At 38.0% G+C, this 16807-nt stretch overlaps 1 long non-coding RNA gene across 1 annotated transcript in view; it reads right to left on the bottom strand.

Moving 5' to 3' along the window:
• Positions 1-9731: 9731 nt before the first annotated feature.
• Positions 9732-16807, bottom strand: part of LOC139744687 (uncharacterized) — a 31945-nt gene continuing 24869 nt past the window's right edge. The window contains exons 2-3 of the long non-coding RNA XR_011711839.1: positions 14115-14250; positions 9732-9963 (exon numbers count right to left, since the gene is read on the bottom strand). This is a non-coding gene — a long non-coding RNA (uncharacterized lncRNA). The remainder of the gene's footprint in view (positions 9964-14114; positions 14251-16807) is intronic.

Below are 16807 nucleotides of genomic sequence, written 5' to 3' on the forward strand. Positions count from 1 at the left end.
TTATATTATTCTCATTACCAAGAGGTTTCACTTATGATATCATACGATATATACTTGTCATTTACTACATATACCATATACAGTCAACCTTGCGTAAGTGAAGTGGAATCTATTCGGACTGAAGAAATAGCTTTCGATTAGAGAAAACTTGACTTATGCGAAGTCGACTTAAGCAATGTTGACTGTATTTATTGAGTCTAATTTGTCACTAATGGGGATTTCCTGACGATTTCAAGTGGTTGAATTCATGATTTGGAGGACCGAAGTGGAGGGGAAAATGTGTGTGTGCATGCCACTTTCATGTCGGGGATAAGAGTTGATATGTTCATGTGTTGTTCAATTTGCAAGTAGCACCCTGACTTGCGAAATTCGGGGAAGTAAAAAAAAAAACAAACCCTCATGAAATATATGGCTTTTAAAATAAAAATCTCATGAAATATATGGTGTATGCATTATTTCAGGGGAGAAAAAACACCCTACTTCTATCAACTCAAGTTGTATGAGCACACAATTTATAAACATGTAATTTCTTTATTTGGTTGTTGATCGTTTGTCAATTCTTTAAATTATGAACAGATTTGAATATTTTATATTATGTATTTAAGAAGAGAGCTGTGCAAAAACTTTTATGACATTTAATTAACAAGAAAGTAATTTCTCATACTATTGTTTATATATCTTTCATTCAGCCATGTTATTGCCAAGTTGAAATGTTTAGTGCGTAAAGTTCGTGAAATCAAAAACATTGTCACATATTTTGACATTTGATCGCTGAGTACATTACCTTTTAAATAGCTATTCTAGGAACTTTCATATTTTATGAGCTGATGCATTGCAGCATTTTTTCGTACTATTTTTATGCCTCCGCCACGAAGTGGTGCCGGAGGCATTATGTTTTCGGGTGTCCGTCCGTCCGTCCGTCCGTCCGTCCGTCCGTCCGTCCTTCCGTCCGTCCGTCCGTCCTTCCGTCCGTCCGTCCGTCCGTCCGTCCGTCTTTCCGTCCGTCCGTAATGAATTTTGTGGACAAGGTAACTATCAAAACCTGTTGAGGTATCCCAATGAAACTTGGCATGTATGTGTATTAGGGGGTGAAGTTGTGCCTATCAACTTTTGGGTGCACGTGCTCAAGGTCAAAGGTCAAAAGGTCAAGGTCAAATACATAAAATTTCACTATTTCCACCATATCTATGCAATGCCAGAAGATATTTTCTTGAAACTTAGTGTATACATGTATTACCCAATTTAGATTCTCTGGTGAAAGTTTGGGTCATGAGGTCAAAGGTCAAAGGTCAAAAGGTCGAGTAAACGTATTAAAACTTCTTTTTTTTCTCTGTAAATTGGAAAATTGTTCAAGGTATCTTCATGGAACATAGTATATACATGTACTGACTGGCAGTGATTATCTAGAGAATGTAGGGTTCATGGGGTCAAAGGTCAGGGGTCAAAGGTCAAGTGCAACACTTCAAAATTTTACTATTTCCCTCATGTTCATGCAATGCCAGCAGGATTATTATTTATTTTTTTTACACTTGGTGTATGCATGTGTAACCTAATTGAAATTCTCTGGAGAGTTTTTTTTTTTTTTTGCCTCAAAGGTCAAAAGGTCAAAGATCAAGTGAAAGTGCTGAACTAACTTTTCCTCCATATCTCAGAAGTGGCTCAATTTATCGTGAAATTTACTGCATATTTATGCATATTCTACCTGAAAGTGATTACTAGTATCTTATGAATTTTAGGGTCAAAGGCCAGATGAACATGGTAAAAATGTACTATTCAGTACAGAAATTGCACTCTCTCTCCATACCGGTACCATGAAAATTACTCAATGCATAAATGTATGAATGGGTCAAAGTCAAGTTAAAGTCCTTAAATCCCCAAATACATGCTCTCCTTTTCATCCAATTAAACCAAGGTCAAGGGAGGTGAACATTCAACACATTTGTGACAAACTTGTCATTTCAATATTTTGCCAGTTTTGTGAAAATGTAATCACACACTGTCCACATGTACTATCTAGACCTATTAGGAAAATCATGCATTATGGCGGAGGCATACCAGTCGCCATAGCGACATTTCTAGTTAGAATTATCCTTAAGTATATTCAAAATTATATTTTGCCAACACATCCACATATCTCACCAAAGAATGAGGAAAGATGTAGTCGTGGGCCTATGTTGCATGGAAGATGAAACTATTATGTTCCAATTATGTTTATGCAACAGCTGGAAATAAGATATAATCTGCAAGTTTGTTTTGCCTTCTTTTTCTTTACATCTGTGCACAAAGGATTGGTTGCAAATGAGTGAAAAAGGGTGAACAAGCAGACAAAGCAGTGTAATTAGCAGTTTTTCTTCTTTTTTGATTAATACCAAAGAGATTGAAAAATTACAATGCAATAGAAGACTGTTGGAATATTGACTAGTAATGGCACATTGTACATGCAGGTGATTGTGAAGTGTACAGTAGTGATAATGGTCGTTAGTTTTGAATATTATGTGAAAAGTGAAAGATCTGTGGATATTTTTTTTTACATTATTTTCTTGTTTTTTACATTTCAGGCCTGAACATCATGGAACCTGCAATATTTATGCATACAATATTGTACATTGGTTCCTGTATGATTACATCAACTTGACAAATTTAGCGTAGAATTGATTTGCTGTCTTTCAAGCAAGGCTTGCGATATCATGTTTCACAATTTTGATACAATAAATGATGATAAATTTTGATGACAGTGGTGTCTTCTCGTCAGTTGTTGTTATACATTGTAGTAAGGTACAATAAACAAAATGTGTACCTGTTATGATGCAGATTCAATGCAGAATGCGAGAATGTGGAGATTTTCTTGATGCCTTGTGCAATAATTATTTTGAGATGTTAATTCATACCTGCTGACCGTGGACACGAATGGGTGTCCAGCAAGTGGCTAAACAGGTTATTACAGTAGGTCATGGCTTGTATCAAATGCAAATGACATTGGCTCAAGCAGAGATGCCAAGTTTCTCAGCTGGTTTGGAGTGTGAAACTGTGATGTAGGGGAGCAACTGAAGTGCTTAGGGGTGGAGTGGAAAACATTCTGCTTTTCAGAGCCATGAAACTTTTCATGGAAATGTTTATGCTAGACATGCAGTGAGCAAAGTTGGAGAGAAAATTCCTAAGTTTTGCTGTTATGTAAAATCTTATGACAAAGCTTGAATTATTTTTCTTGCAAATGCCCAGTGTAGTTCTGTTATTGTCCATGACTGGGAGGCATGAATTTTGCACACATGTGCACAAAAGAGACACAAAATTAAAATTTTCCCCCCAAAAACCCCTATGGAACAACGCTATTCATCCACCAAGCAATGCAAGCTGTGTGAGGAACATGGAATAGTGAGGAATAGAGTGAGGCGGAAATCTTTGTACTGTACATTGTATTGGGGCATTAAAGGTATCGTATAGTTTTGGTTGAGACCTAACTTCAGGTTTATACCATTTTTCGGTGAGATAATGAGAAAACTCTTACGAAATATGTAAGAGCATGTAATTCCAAGAAGGATTCAACTTTTAATTGATGAAAACGGTCTTGAAATGGCTGAGATATCCAAAAAGTGATCCTAATAAAATGCAACAGGCCACGATCTTACTAGGATCTCTTTGTTTTACCTTGTTTTTGGATATCTCGGTCATTTTAAAACCGACTGTCATCAAATAACTTTTGATTCCCCTTAGAATTGTATGCTCTTAACATTTCTTAAGAGTGGTTTCTAAATATCTCGCAAAATGTTACAAGCTGAATCCTCACCTCAACCAGTACTTTACAGTCCCTTTAAGCAATTTCAGTTCGGGTGGGTTTATGCATTTGAGCAAAATATACAAACTTGGCATGCCATTGACTGAGTCGGGCGAGCAAACGTGGCATATAAAAAGTAAAAAAAAAAAAAGAAAGACAAATGAGGCAGACATGTTGCTTAATGATTGATTTTTCTCTGTCATCAACCGATATAATCTTTATTACTTTTCAGTATCTTCTTGAGAAAAACACAAAATTGGGAGAAACCTACCCCCAACACCAGATACACACAAATCTAAGTTGCTCCTAGAACATCTGAAATGTCTCTTTTTTTCTGAAAAAAAAGAAGAGAAAGTCCATTCTTAATAATCATGAATTGTCTGATTCAGTACATGTCTGATAAATTTATCATAAATGCATCCTAAAGCATTCAAGAAACAATGCTTTATGTAATTTAAGGCACTCAACACACACACACACACACACAAAATAAATACAGTACACTGGATATAAACTGCGATTACAAATCAATCTCATAATCTGTTTACCCTAAAGTGTGGCAACAAATAATGAAATACCTCAAAAAATCTGTTCATATAACATACAGAGCAGATCATACTCCATATCTTCTCCAATATCAACATATCATATTTCTATACATGGCAGTCATTCTTCTTCTTTTTTTTCTTGTACTTTTTTCTTTACAACTTGGCATTACTAAACCTGTACGCCTCTTGTATGTTTTTTTTGTTCTTTCTCCCGCAAGGCACTGAGTATCCAAGCATATATTAAAAAAAAAACAACAACAAAATTCAGGGATGACATGTTGATAAAATCTGACACAAAATCCTGTCCATCTTACAGGCTTGGACAATAACTCTGGCCAAAGAGCTAGCTGCAAAAGTGGTTTTGCAGATGATAATTTTTTTTTTTTTTCACAACACTTTGCTGCATCACAAGCAAAACTGAATGAAGTCGCAGAGCCCTAATGTAAAAATGCATTTACTAGAAATCACCTTCATGTATATTCGTAATGCTAGTACTGTGAAATCCTGCTATAAATGGTAAACACACAATCACAAGACTGATTACAATCTCTTTTTAATCTGTTTAAAAAATTCCTATTATTTTAAACAAAAGATCACAATCGAGAGTCCTACAAATATTTAAATAAGTGTCCCCCACACTGCTCCTATACCAACTGTCCAATCACACCCACCACATTTAAAACTTGAATCTTCAAATCCAAAGAAAATTCATCTGTACAGATCCTTCATAGACTTATAATTTGCTTTTGTTAGCTAGCTGGGAGACTTGCTTTTTCCAGCTACCTGCAAGCCTTGCATGCACATATGTGATTTGACCGAAAGATCGGTCTGTATCTGGTCGTCGGGGATATGTTCCTTGGAGACTGCGTCTGGCTTCAGGGAATCCCCTCCTATACGGAGAAGATACGAGCGATAACATCAACAAAATAAAAGACTCCTCCAGACCGACGGATCATTCTGTCCAACATGTGATCTACTTTGATTGACAATCACACAGATTTACATCGTCGATCTTTGTAATGAGGATGGTAGTGATCATCTTGCCATCCTTGAATCCAAGGTCCTTGGGCCATAATCCGTTGAAGACTAGTCCCGAGTATACTTAGGCAGGTGTCTATGAAAAACTTGTGTTATAGCAAAATCAGCTTGTCTGTAACAGGTTAAAGTCTGTATTGAAAAGAGTTTTAATGTACCATGGTACGTCTACAAATGCATGGACAGCATTCTCTGCTGGGTTGATCATTTGGGGAGGAGTTGTCTTCGAAACCTTGTGAAGTGTTACGGAATTATCACATATATCAATATCATATTAAAGTTACCCATCAAGAAAGAAGGGAGCTTTAGACTTTCCCGACACAGACGTTCAGAGGAAAAAAATCATGTTCTGCATGCGTTGTCTGAGTTTGCACAAACAGTTCTGGGGTGTTTTTGTGTTCGCTCAAATTGACACTGCAGAGAGCTACTTTGTGCAACGATCCTACAGGGCACCATTTAACTTTGTATAGACGGCGTCCTCGCGTAATCTAAAGCTACTTTGCAACGCGACGCAGGGAGAGAGGAGAGAGGCCAATGCAATTGTGGTCTCAAACATTCACATCGCAAACCTGAAGCTCCCTGATTCTCCTCCTTACTTCACTGATAAATAAAACATGTCGGTACTGGAGTAAAGCGCTGCTTGACCGAAAGAAGACTTTGAGGGAAGTGAAAGGGAAAGAACTGAGGGCTCACATACAGTTTTGGTTTGTAGTTGCTGCATTGGAAGAAGAATAAAATTCAAAACACTGTACAGGGTGCTCTCATTGTAATGAACATGGGTACAATAAACTCTGAACAAAGTCAGAGTGCAAATCCCACAATCATTGGGCCCTATCACTGAAATCTACAGTGGAAAATTTGATTACAACATACATGGTTGTTATCATGACATTAATTCCCAGTAAAGCATAACCATTTCTTGAGTATGATCATGGCAATGAATTCAAGTAACTCTCTAAAAAACACACCGTAGAAACAGCGAGAAAGCTGGCAGCCGTGAAGATAAACAAACAATTCAGAGAAAATCAGCTTGGAAGTTGAGATCCAAGCTTGTGGGAGACTGAGCATCTGAATCCACGAGGTAAAATTAGAATTTTTTAATAATGGCCAGATTACTGACATGAGGACGCCACTGAAATATGTGACCGTGCACCTCAAAACAAACATAAAGTCGCACACACTGATTTTGCGTGAGGACTGAAAATAAGTGAAATGGGTCAACCTAGCCGAACTTGACTTTTTCATATTTTCTGAAAGAACGGGTCTTCTTTTACATTGTGCTAAAATTTGGTATCATAAAACGGGCAGGAAAGTGTGTTTTTTAGCAGTTTATCTCGAACATTTTTGGTAGAATAGTGTGATTAGGTGTGTCTTTAGAATCCCTTTTCCATTTCTGAGAAACCTTGTCCACACTCTTCACTTTCAACTCTAATAACTTTTGAAAAAATAGTGCTACTGCTTTGAAAGTTGGCCTTAATTATGGACAGAATGTGTTAATGAGGCATGCTTAATTTCACTTTAATCTGATAATCCCTTCATTGTTGTTACTCTGGTGGTTTACTTCCTGTTTTGTGTCCCATTCATCGCACGGCCAGCACGGTTTGGTAAAGATTAGGCGCTTGAATAGACACTGTACTTCAGAGCCTCTTTTCTCAGTTCACACTTTTCCTGAGTTTGTGCTTTCTTTCCAATATTTAGATAGGTTAGGAGAGTCCATGTGATTTGAGTTATACATCATTTTAAAGCTTAAAGTCTGCTCTTTCAGAATATGGTCTTAACTAAAAATTCATGTCTGGCGACTTTTTGTTTGTTTTGAGGTGCAGTGTCACATATGTTTCATGAAAATCAAAACATTCAAAATTTCCAAATATCTTTGGACCTCAAAATTTTGCACAGGAGGTAGTTTCAAGATATCAGACTTTCAGTTTTTTAAACAATCCAAATTCCTATACATTTTATTTTTTTCCCAGCCAAATCCCCATAGCAGTTTGTGTGTTAAATATATTGGTGACCTGAATTGAGTATTAACATGGCAATAGGTCACGTAGTGCAGCCTCTTTATGGACCAAGCAGACACAATTCAACTGAGTCCTATATAACACAATGTTTTCAGCACTTTAAATAGGGGTATGTTTGGGGTATGTCAAAATTGCCCATGGCATGATACAACACGTAAAAGTTTCAGCTTAGACTTATACATACTACACTTACAGAACGAGGAGTCATACCATAATCACACTGTTTTCCCATTGGCAAGACTAATAAATACATGAACACCTTCCGTCTATCACAGTGAGTCTCTGATAACACAAAAATTAAAATGTACAAACTTGGGAAAAAGTATTTACACAAAACACACCCACACACACAAATGTGTATCTGTTATAAGAAAACATGACTAATTATTACAAATGTGTGTTCACTATGAAACAAAAAAATAAATAAAATTTTGATCAATATTGAAGGTAAAATTTTGATCAATATTGAAGGTGGTTTTCCCCAACTTGAATTAGCATAGTAATAACTTTATGTTTTGTCATTTGGACAATTAGGCATGTTCAAATTGTAGCATTGCTTACAGAATGAGTGTGTTTAATGTCCACATTCAGTAGAACATGCTCATAGCGCCACAAACACAATATCCTTACTGTACCGGTACACACTGTGTATTTCACGGTGATCTTTTTATGAAATTAAACCACCACGGCAAAATATACTGTCGTGTTACACAAACTCCAAGTGGAAACCTGCTCACTTTGTGTCCTTAAATTGGGGCGATACACACTTCTTATTCAGTTGCTGTGGGTCACAGCACAAATCTCACATACAACCATCTTAGGAAGACATTTTTTTTTTTTTTCAGTGACTTATACACTGACTACTTGCATGTATGTAGATTTTATCGGGGGTGTTGAAAATCTTTGGTGATGCTCACAAAATCGTGATTTGTAAACAATGATGCACCATCATTAAGATACCCCAAACTACGTATACATTATATCCAGGCCCCATATCTTCTCTTGGCATGAAGAAAACAAAAACTTGAGCTGCTTATGTCAAACTACCAACAGATTTCCTTACTTCAGTAAAAAAAAAAAATAATCATCATCATTAGTTATAAAAAGCAAATCCTACTGACCAGCAATTTCCTCAGCAAACACAGGGCTAATAACATCTTTTAGCAGTGCTGGCTCTTCAAATATTTCCAACTTGCTTTTCAGGGAATTTTAGGAACTAGTCAAATACGTAAGTAGTACTATATATTTAGTACTGTCCGCCCACATTTTCCAGCTAGATTCAAATAATAATTTGTCTAGATTTTTTTTTTTTTTTTTTTTTTTGGGGGGGGGGGGCAATATAATCACTTGGACCTTTGACCCTCTCCCATGAAGTGTCAATCAGTGTTGTTTTGTGACGTCATTCATCAAGGAAAAAAAGGAGTTCGATGCTTTTAGTAGGACTGTTTACACTGGAGATTGCCAATATCAAGGTGTGACCGAGCAGCACAATATAACAATTTTCTGGGATGTTTGCTCAATTAAATTTTCCTGTAACAACACAGAATGAGGAGTAAGCCAAAGCTCTGGACTGATAACATATCATTCATTGCATTTCATTCTCTCTCTTTTACGACAAAAAGCACAGTGCTTAACCAATGTTATTCCAAAGAAAAATCTCAGCATCAAGAGGACCTTTATGATAGCTACATGTAAAGTTAGAATGCTCTTCAACGACATGTATCACGACATTCTCATTTTCAATAGTGATACTACATTGAGAAAAGTAGGAGTAGAGGTAGCATTTTTTTAATAGGCACCAAACAGTATACAAATCTACATACTATCACTACCGGTACCTATGGATTTTCAAAAAGTCAACCTCCTTTCCATTTTTTTAGAGCATGCTAAGAAAACTACACTCGCGCAAAAAGTCAAAAACTTTTCCAACGCACAATTCATCTACTCTAAGATTCCTCTTCAGTACTGAACACTGATAATACATTACATAAAAAATTTATACACACTGGCAACAATAAAACAAAAACATTGAAAATCGTTCATATGCATATTAAAGTTAGTTGTACAAGTATTAAAAGTTTCCTTGTCCCCCAAATTGGTCTGGGGGACCTTCAGTTGTTTCTGGTAAAGACATCCATTGCATTCTTCCACTTGGGCACTAGGGGGGATGATGACATCGAAAGCATCTTTGCGGTAGACTTCCACCGTCAAAATCCACAATTGTGCATCTCCATCTGAAGTTTTGCGAGTGAGGTTCCTGCTTAAAATGCTCCACACACTTACAAAAAAAAAGTTCTGCACTGAATCTGAAGCAAAAAAAAAAAAAAAAAAGGAGAAAAAAAAAGCACACAACCGCTTAAGCTGCCAGGGGGGTAACTCTGCAATCATGTTTCAGTTTGAACTTCATGTGCTGGTCGTTGTCATAGCAACAGATACATGCCCCAGAATGGCTCCTCCAACGCTGTCAAAAGTCCTTGAAGAGTTTGAGAACGTCCGCCTTGACTGAGGGGGCTGACTGCCAGTTCTCCTCGGGATACTCGTCAAAGTTTCTCGTGTCGCCGGCGTGAGATAGTTTGGGAACAATGGGGGGCTGTTTTAGAAAGAGATAAGAGCAAAATATGAGGGTTAAATAGTCACATTCACACACAAGTCAGAGTTATTATGGTGGAGAAATTGTTCTTATTTGCCGCCATTCATACATGGCAGAAAAACACAACTCATTTTTAACAGCAAGCTAGGCACTTAAATTTCCGAACCAAATGCCTTATTACACAATACACTGGAGCACGACCCTTGGCGTCCTCACCTTGAATCTAGTGTGGCAAGCTGCATCACGGGATAAAAAAACAACAAAACTTATTTTCATTTTTCATGTGACATTCAAGAATAACATGCAAGGAAAACTTTTTTGAGCATTTACCCCATCCCCCCCCAAAAAAAATAATACATTCTATTTATATGGCGCATCAAGACAGAACAATTTTTGCACTGAATCGCAATTTAGCGATTTGTGTGTGTGAGTGTGTACACACACAAAAGCCAATTTTTTTCTTTTTATTTCTTCTGTTTCAACAACAACAACAAAATAAAGAGGGGGCGTGTCCGGTGCGCCCCCCTCTGGATCCTCCATTGCAAGCTTCTCTGTTTCGGTATTGCATTGCACAAATCTATTTAATGAAACTAGAAGTGTCGCTATGGTGACTGGTATGCCTCCGCCATAATGCATGATTCTCCCAATAGGTGTATACAAGTAGTACAATGTCATCACTATGTGTGATGACAGTTTCACATAACTGGCAAAATATTGAAATGACAGGTTTGTCAGAAATGTCTTGAATGTTCACTTTCCTTGAACTAGGTTTGCTATAATTGTCTAAGAGTGCAGGTACATGTAATTGGGAAATTGAGGATTTTTTACTTGACTTTTGACCGACCCTTTTATAAGTTTATGCATTGAGTATAATTTTCAAGGTATGAAGAAAAAGTGTAATTACAGTATAAAATATATATTTTTTTCTTTTGCATTTTTGCCTGGCCTTTGACCCTTCACCTTTGACCTTTGACCTTCTGGCAGCAAATTTCCCAGAGAATCTCCATTAGGTAATACATGTATAATATTAAGTTTTAAAAATAATACTGCAAGCATTGCATATACAAGTTGTACTAGTATATGAGGGAAATAGTGAAATTTTGAGGAGTTGACCTTGACCTTTGACCCGACTATTGACCCATAACCCCTAAATTCCCTAGATAATCCCTGCCAGTCAGTACATGCGTATGTACCAAATTCCATGAAGATACATTGAACCATTTGCGAGAAAAGTGAAATTGTAACATTTTCACCTGACCTTTGACCTTTTGACCTTAGACTTTATGACATGAAACTCTCTCTGGAGAATCTTTACGCAGTAGTACATGTCTACAATAAGTTTCACCTTCAGGCATTGCATAGATATGGGGGAAATAACAACATTTTTACCATTTGACCTTGACCTTTTGACCTTTGACCTATTGCAATTTCTCTAAAAAACTACTCAACTAATGGCCCCATCATATGTCATCCTTGGACCAAGTTTGGTGAAAGTTGCTTCATCCAGTTTTGAGTTATCACGTAAACAGCTAAATTTTAGGATTTCACCTCGATCTTTGACCTTTGACCTCTGTCCGATTTCACTCAAAAACTAATCAAGTAATTGTCCCATCACATCATCCTCGGACAAAGTTTGGTGAAATTTGCTTGATCCAGTCTTGACTTATCGTGTAAACAGATACAATTTCATGATTTGACCTTGACCTTTGACCTTTGGCCTTAAGCCAATTTCACCCAAAATCTAATCACGTAATTGCCTCATCATACTTCATACTTGGACCAAGTTTGGTAAAATTCTAGTCAATATCACTCAAGTTATTGCGTAAACAAATGCAGACAGACGTACGTACGGACAACCTGAAAACATACTGTAAAACGAGGAATTTTCGCGTGCACTTTAATTTCGTGACTTTCGCGAGCACCAAGATTCGCAAAATTAAAATGCACATGAAAGTCCTTGTTTACACTATTTGCATTGAACGCCAGTGGCACTTCGTGAAAATTTCATGCCACGAAAAAGGCTGTCGGCTCCAATTCGCGAAAAAATTCATGCCGCGAATATATCATGTTTTACAGTAATGCCTCCGGCACCACTTCGTGGCGGAGGCATACAAAATAAGCATTTATTTTGGGCTCGTGTGAAAGGACCTAGTGCTTGTAATTGAGGGAGACGATGAGGACCATAGTCTGGAGGGGTAGGCTCTAGCTGAAATCTGCAGGAAACATGAAGACGATCTATACCTCAACAATGAGCGTGTTTCTACTGAGAGCACCTCACATCCCTGGCATCGCCACGAATTTTGTCCAACGCAGCACCTCGTATTTTACGACCACTCGAGCTGTTTCTACTGAGCGATAAAATACGAGGTGATGCAAAGGTGACGTGCAAATGCGGCGATTCCGGAAGTCAGGTATTTTTAAGTCACAGATTTGGGTCACGCGCGCATTGCCTGTTAATACGATCCTAACCCTGCCTGCTTTGCTACAACTGCGTCGGCTATTTTTTGATTAGCCATTTCTCTTCGTCTTCCCATCCAATATACCCGAACTAACATACTGGTATCCTGCCACTGACTGATGAGAAATCTTTGGAGATCGAGGGTCCAGTTGAGATTTTTTCAAGGCTGCGACATACTAATGTGGTACTCTCGCGATTCGAGACAATATAAAATGAAATAACGCGGTGTAAAATCAAGTAAGTGATGAGGGCTTAGTAATGCAATAAGTTAGGCGAACAATAGACGATGAATGCCACAATTCTCATGTAACGTAACGTATAGGGCCTATAACACATACACAAGCGAGTTGGTACAAACAAAGCATGATGCGAACACGGTCGCTGTGTGCACACACATATTTTGTACACATGTGTCGAAGGAGTGTGTGCGACGAACCGATTGAAAAGCGCGGGGAGAAATTCTAGACGTCCGATACACCACGAATTTCGCTACCCGGTGTGTTTCTACTGAGAATCGTCCTTCGCGTCACCACGCATCGACCACCTCAATAGATGGACGACGGAGCACCTCACATCAGCCGGCATCGGCCACTACCCGATCTGTTTCTACTGAGGAAAAATTCGAGGTGTCACCACGCATCGGCCGGTATCGGCCGGCATCGGCCGGTATCACCACACATCGGCTGGCATCACCTCGAATTTTCGTCGCTCAGTAGAAACACGCTCATTATCCCTAGACAAGATTTATCCTCTTGAAATGTGACTAAACAACAACAAAACAGGAAGTGGGTTGAATGGGTGCACAGTGTGGTTCCATGACATTTGTTCCTGCGACAATTGCTCCCATGAAATCTTTGCTCGTTATTAAATCCAAACGTTATATTCTACCCACAAACATAACCCTAACCCTAGTACTAATCCTCACATCTAAGAAAACCCCCAAGCCCTCTCACAACCCTAACCCTAACCCTAAGATCTTGGAGAAAATAAGACTGATTACTGATTAGAAGCAATTATCGCAGGAGCAAATGTGTCACCCGAAGTATTGCTGGGGTAATTATAATAGCACAGCCTGTCTCAGAGAAAATTGCTTATATCAAAGGGGACACCCTGGGTATAGAAAGAAGACCTTATGGTTATAATTAGAGACTGCCCCAAAGCTTAATTATGGTTTAATTCAGGATGACTGCGAGACAAACATGATGTAAATAAAATGTGCCTGAGTGTATGAAGTCTCAGACAACATGAAACCTACTTTAAAGGGATGGTATAGTTTTGGTTGCTGGTATAGTTTTGGTTGAGATGGGGGCTTTAGATTTTAGCTTTTTGCAAGATAATTAGAAACTACTTATGAAATATTAAAGAGTATACAATTCTACGAGAGATTCAAAGTACATTGAAGAAAATCAGTTTGAAATGACTGAGATATCCAAAACAAAGTAAAACAAAGCGGTCCTAATAAAAGGTGGGTCTAACCAGGGAGGTGAGATGAGATCTCACCTCCCTGGTCCAACCTTTTATTAGGATCTCTTTGTTTTTGGATATCTCAGCCATTTCAAAACTGATTTTCATCAAATAACTGAAATATACTAAAACATGAACTTCATTCACGATTCTGATGAATTCTGGTTAGATGGGAAAGACGGACTGACAGAACATCGAACGACAAGCGTCAAGTGCGAGGCACTCTTACCGTGAGCTGTCTCTCTCGAACATGATCCCAGTCGATGTTTTCAAACCATTCTGCATTCTTGATGTCCGCCGATCCGGCCCGCATGCAGCCTAACCTCTTCGTTCTGTCGATCACAAGTAGGCCGTGAATCAGTTTCCTGCAATAGTGAGTGGAGAAGGAGGAAGAGGAAGAAGAAGAAGGGAACCAGAAGGGAAGGAAGGAAAAAATGGATTTTAAAACAAAGATGCAAGAAAAATGTGGAACCATTTTCATTATCATCATACATTGAATTGAGAGCAGATATATTTATAATCCAGGAAGTATTTGTCGTCTGAGCTATTTATATCTGATCCATTGTAATTGCTCTTTCCACTCAAGGTTCACAGTTGTGATACTGATATCTGTGAAATATATCATCAGTCTTGGTATTTCAAACAACATATCAACTCAGAAAAAAAAAAATAATCTCATACATGATGCCATGAGCGTCACTTTTGATGGACTTCAGCGCGTTATAAAAGGCCACAATTATCATTATTATTATTATCATACAGCTTAAACACATCTGAAAGACAATTAAACGAAAACATGCAATATCTTGAAATTGTACAGTTGAGCACATTTAGATAATGACTATGATTCAATTTGAAAAAATTTCTGTCATTCTAGAATGCTTCAGAACCCCCATATCAAATACCTTTCCATTACGGTTGACACAAATCATTTCACTCGTTGCAAGACAAAGCCAATCATTGCCATGTGTCATCTTTTTTTTTATGATGGGCGGGGGGGGGGGGGGGGGGGGTTAAATCTGATATACTGTACACAATCAAATAAATCATTCATTGGGTACAAGATGCCTATATGTTTACTTTCCAAACTGTGTAGTTTCATGGACAATCCTGTATATTTATTCCCTGAAACAGTATGGTAAGAAAATGTTATGAATGTGTGTGGAGCAGCTACGACAGAAGTGAAACACGTATAGGCACATGTAGCAGGAAATCTCAAGTGTTACTACCCTAGCTGCCTCATTTCTTTCTACTTTTTTTTTTTGGGGGGGGGAGGGGGAGGGGGTGGTATTTTTTTTCTTTCATGACTCTGTGAATCACTCTGGGAGGTCATTGATATATCATACAGAGTGGCAAGCACTCATTTCAGTGAACCAATGAAGAGGATAGGATTATCCAGAAACCACTCCCTCCCTCATCTCAATGTTGAGGATGTTGATGATGTCAGATGATGAACACTGGGCCTACCACGGCTGAGGATCACAGCCATACCTGCCCTCATGACCTCTTGTGTTACAGCTGATTCCCTTCTCATACCAGCTGCAAAATGCCTCAGAACATAATTTTTGCCCCCCCCCCCCAAAAAAAAAAAAAAACACCTCTTGATGTACTTCACAAGAATACTCATTTAACAGACTGTGTCAGTTGTGTCCATCAACGGCTTGCTGAACATTGCAAAATGGAAGACATTGCAAAATGGAAGACCTTACCGAGGCAGCATTTTGGTTACTTTGTTTTGTTCTGGTCTGTTCTGACTTTCCACGAAACACGCACCATGCAGATGGGTGCAGGGTATGAATCATCCAATCTCTTGGATAGGAATACTGCAGCTGCAGTGGAGGAGGGACTAGGATCTAGCTGTAATATTATTTAAAGTGCACCATTACCCCAGAATTCATATTTGTGTAGAGCTATAGATTACACCCACACACACACACACACACACAAAACAAAACAAAACAAACACACACAAAAAATACCCAGCCATAATTCACATGTGATAGCCCCTGAAAGTATATATAATTTGATAAATCAGATCACATCTCTGTAACAATTTGGCACAACTAATATGCTCCATGCGTTTAAGTTCTGCTCCGTATAGCACTGGTACTGATGTGTGCATGTTCGAGCTATACATGTATGTTTTACAAATAGTATCTGAACTCCATATCAATCGAGGTTTTGATTGAAGTACATGTACGTGTGCAGATGTATATACACGTTGTAGCTCATTGATGTATTTGAAAGAAAAAGGATAGCGCGATCATTCGATTGAAAGAATCAGGTGTTCGACTAGTCTATTTCAAGTCATTTTTTTTAATACGTTACTCCTAAAATTTACATTTAAACCCCAATAAATTTAAATCGCAGTAAGTTCCAGAGGGTAGGTCTTTTTGTTTATTCTACAAATATAGCAAATATAATACTCAAGGTATTGCCAGTACACTTTAAGTCCCTATGCCCCTCATGGTGCTTCCACTCAATGAGCCTGGCATTAACTTTCAACTTCACTCAACTGTGGTCTTTCCTTTTTTTTTGTTCTGAACTTCTCTATGGTTATGACCCACATTTGCTTGTTGTGTGTTATGTGTTGTTTGTTGATATGTGTCTATTCATACAGTGTGTCTCTAAATGTGCAAAGTTAGCACACAAGCATTTTACAAAACCTTCATCTGGACTTTCCATGTTTTTCCTCATTAAACAGCATGTAAATAGTGTCAAAAGTTTCTCTCCTTACAAAAAAACAAAACCCAACAACAACAAAACATCAAAAACAACAATCTACAATTCCAAAGACAGGAACCGTCCAGGAACAAAACATTGTCAGACTTCACCATAATTACCTTGGCACCTACATGAACATTAAAGGACACGTTCACCTTCATACACATGTTAGTGAATGCAACAATATTAGTAGAGCAC

Source organism: Diadema antillarum, unplaced genomic scaffold, assembly GCF_040938485.1.
Source record: "Diadema antillarum isolate AM-2024a unplaced genomic scaffold, OU_Dant_1.0 seq00001203_RagTag, whole genome shotgun sequence".
In the NCBI taxonomy this organism is placed as follows: Eukaryota; Metazoa; Echinodermata; class Echinoidea; order Diadematoida; family Diadematidae; genus Diadema; species Diadema antillarum.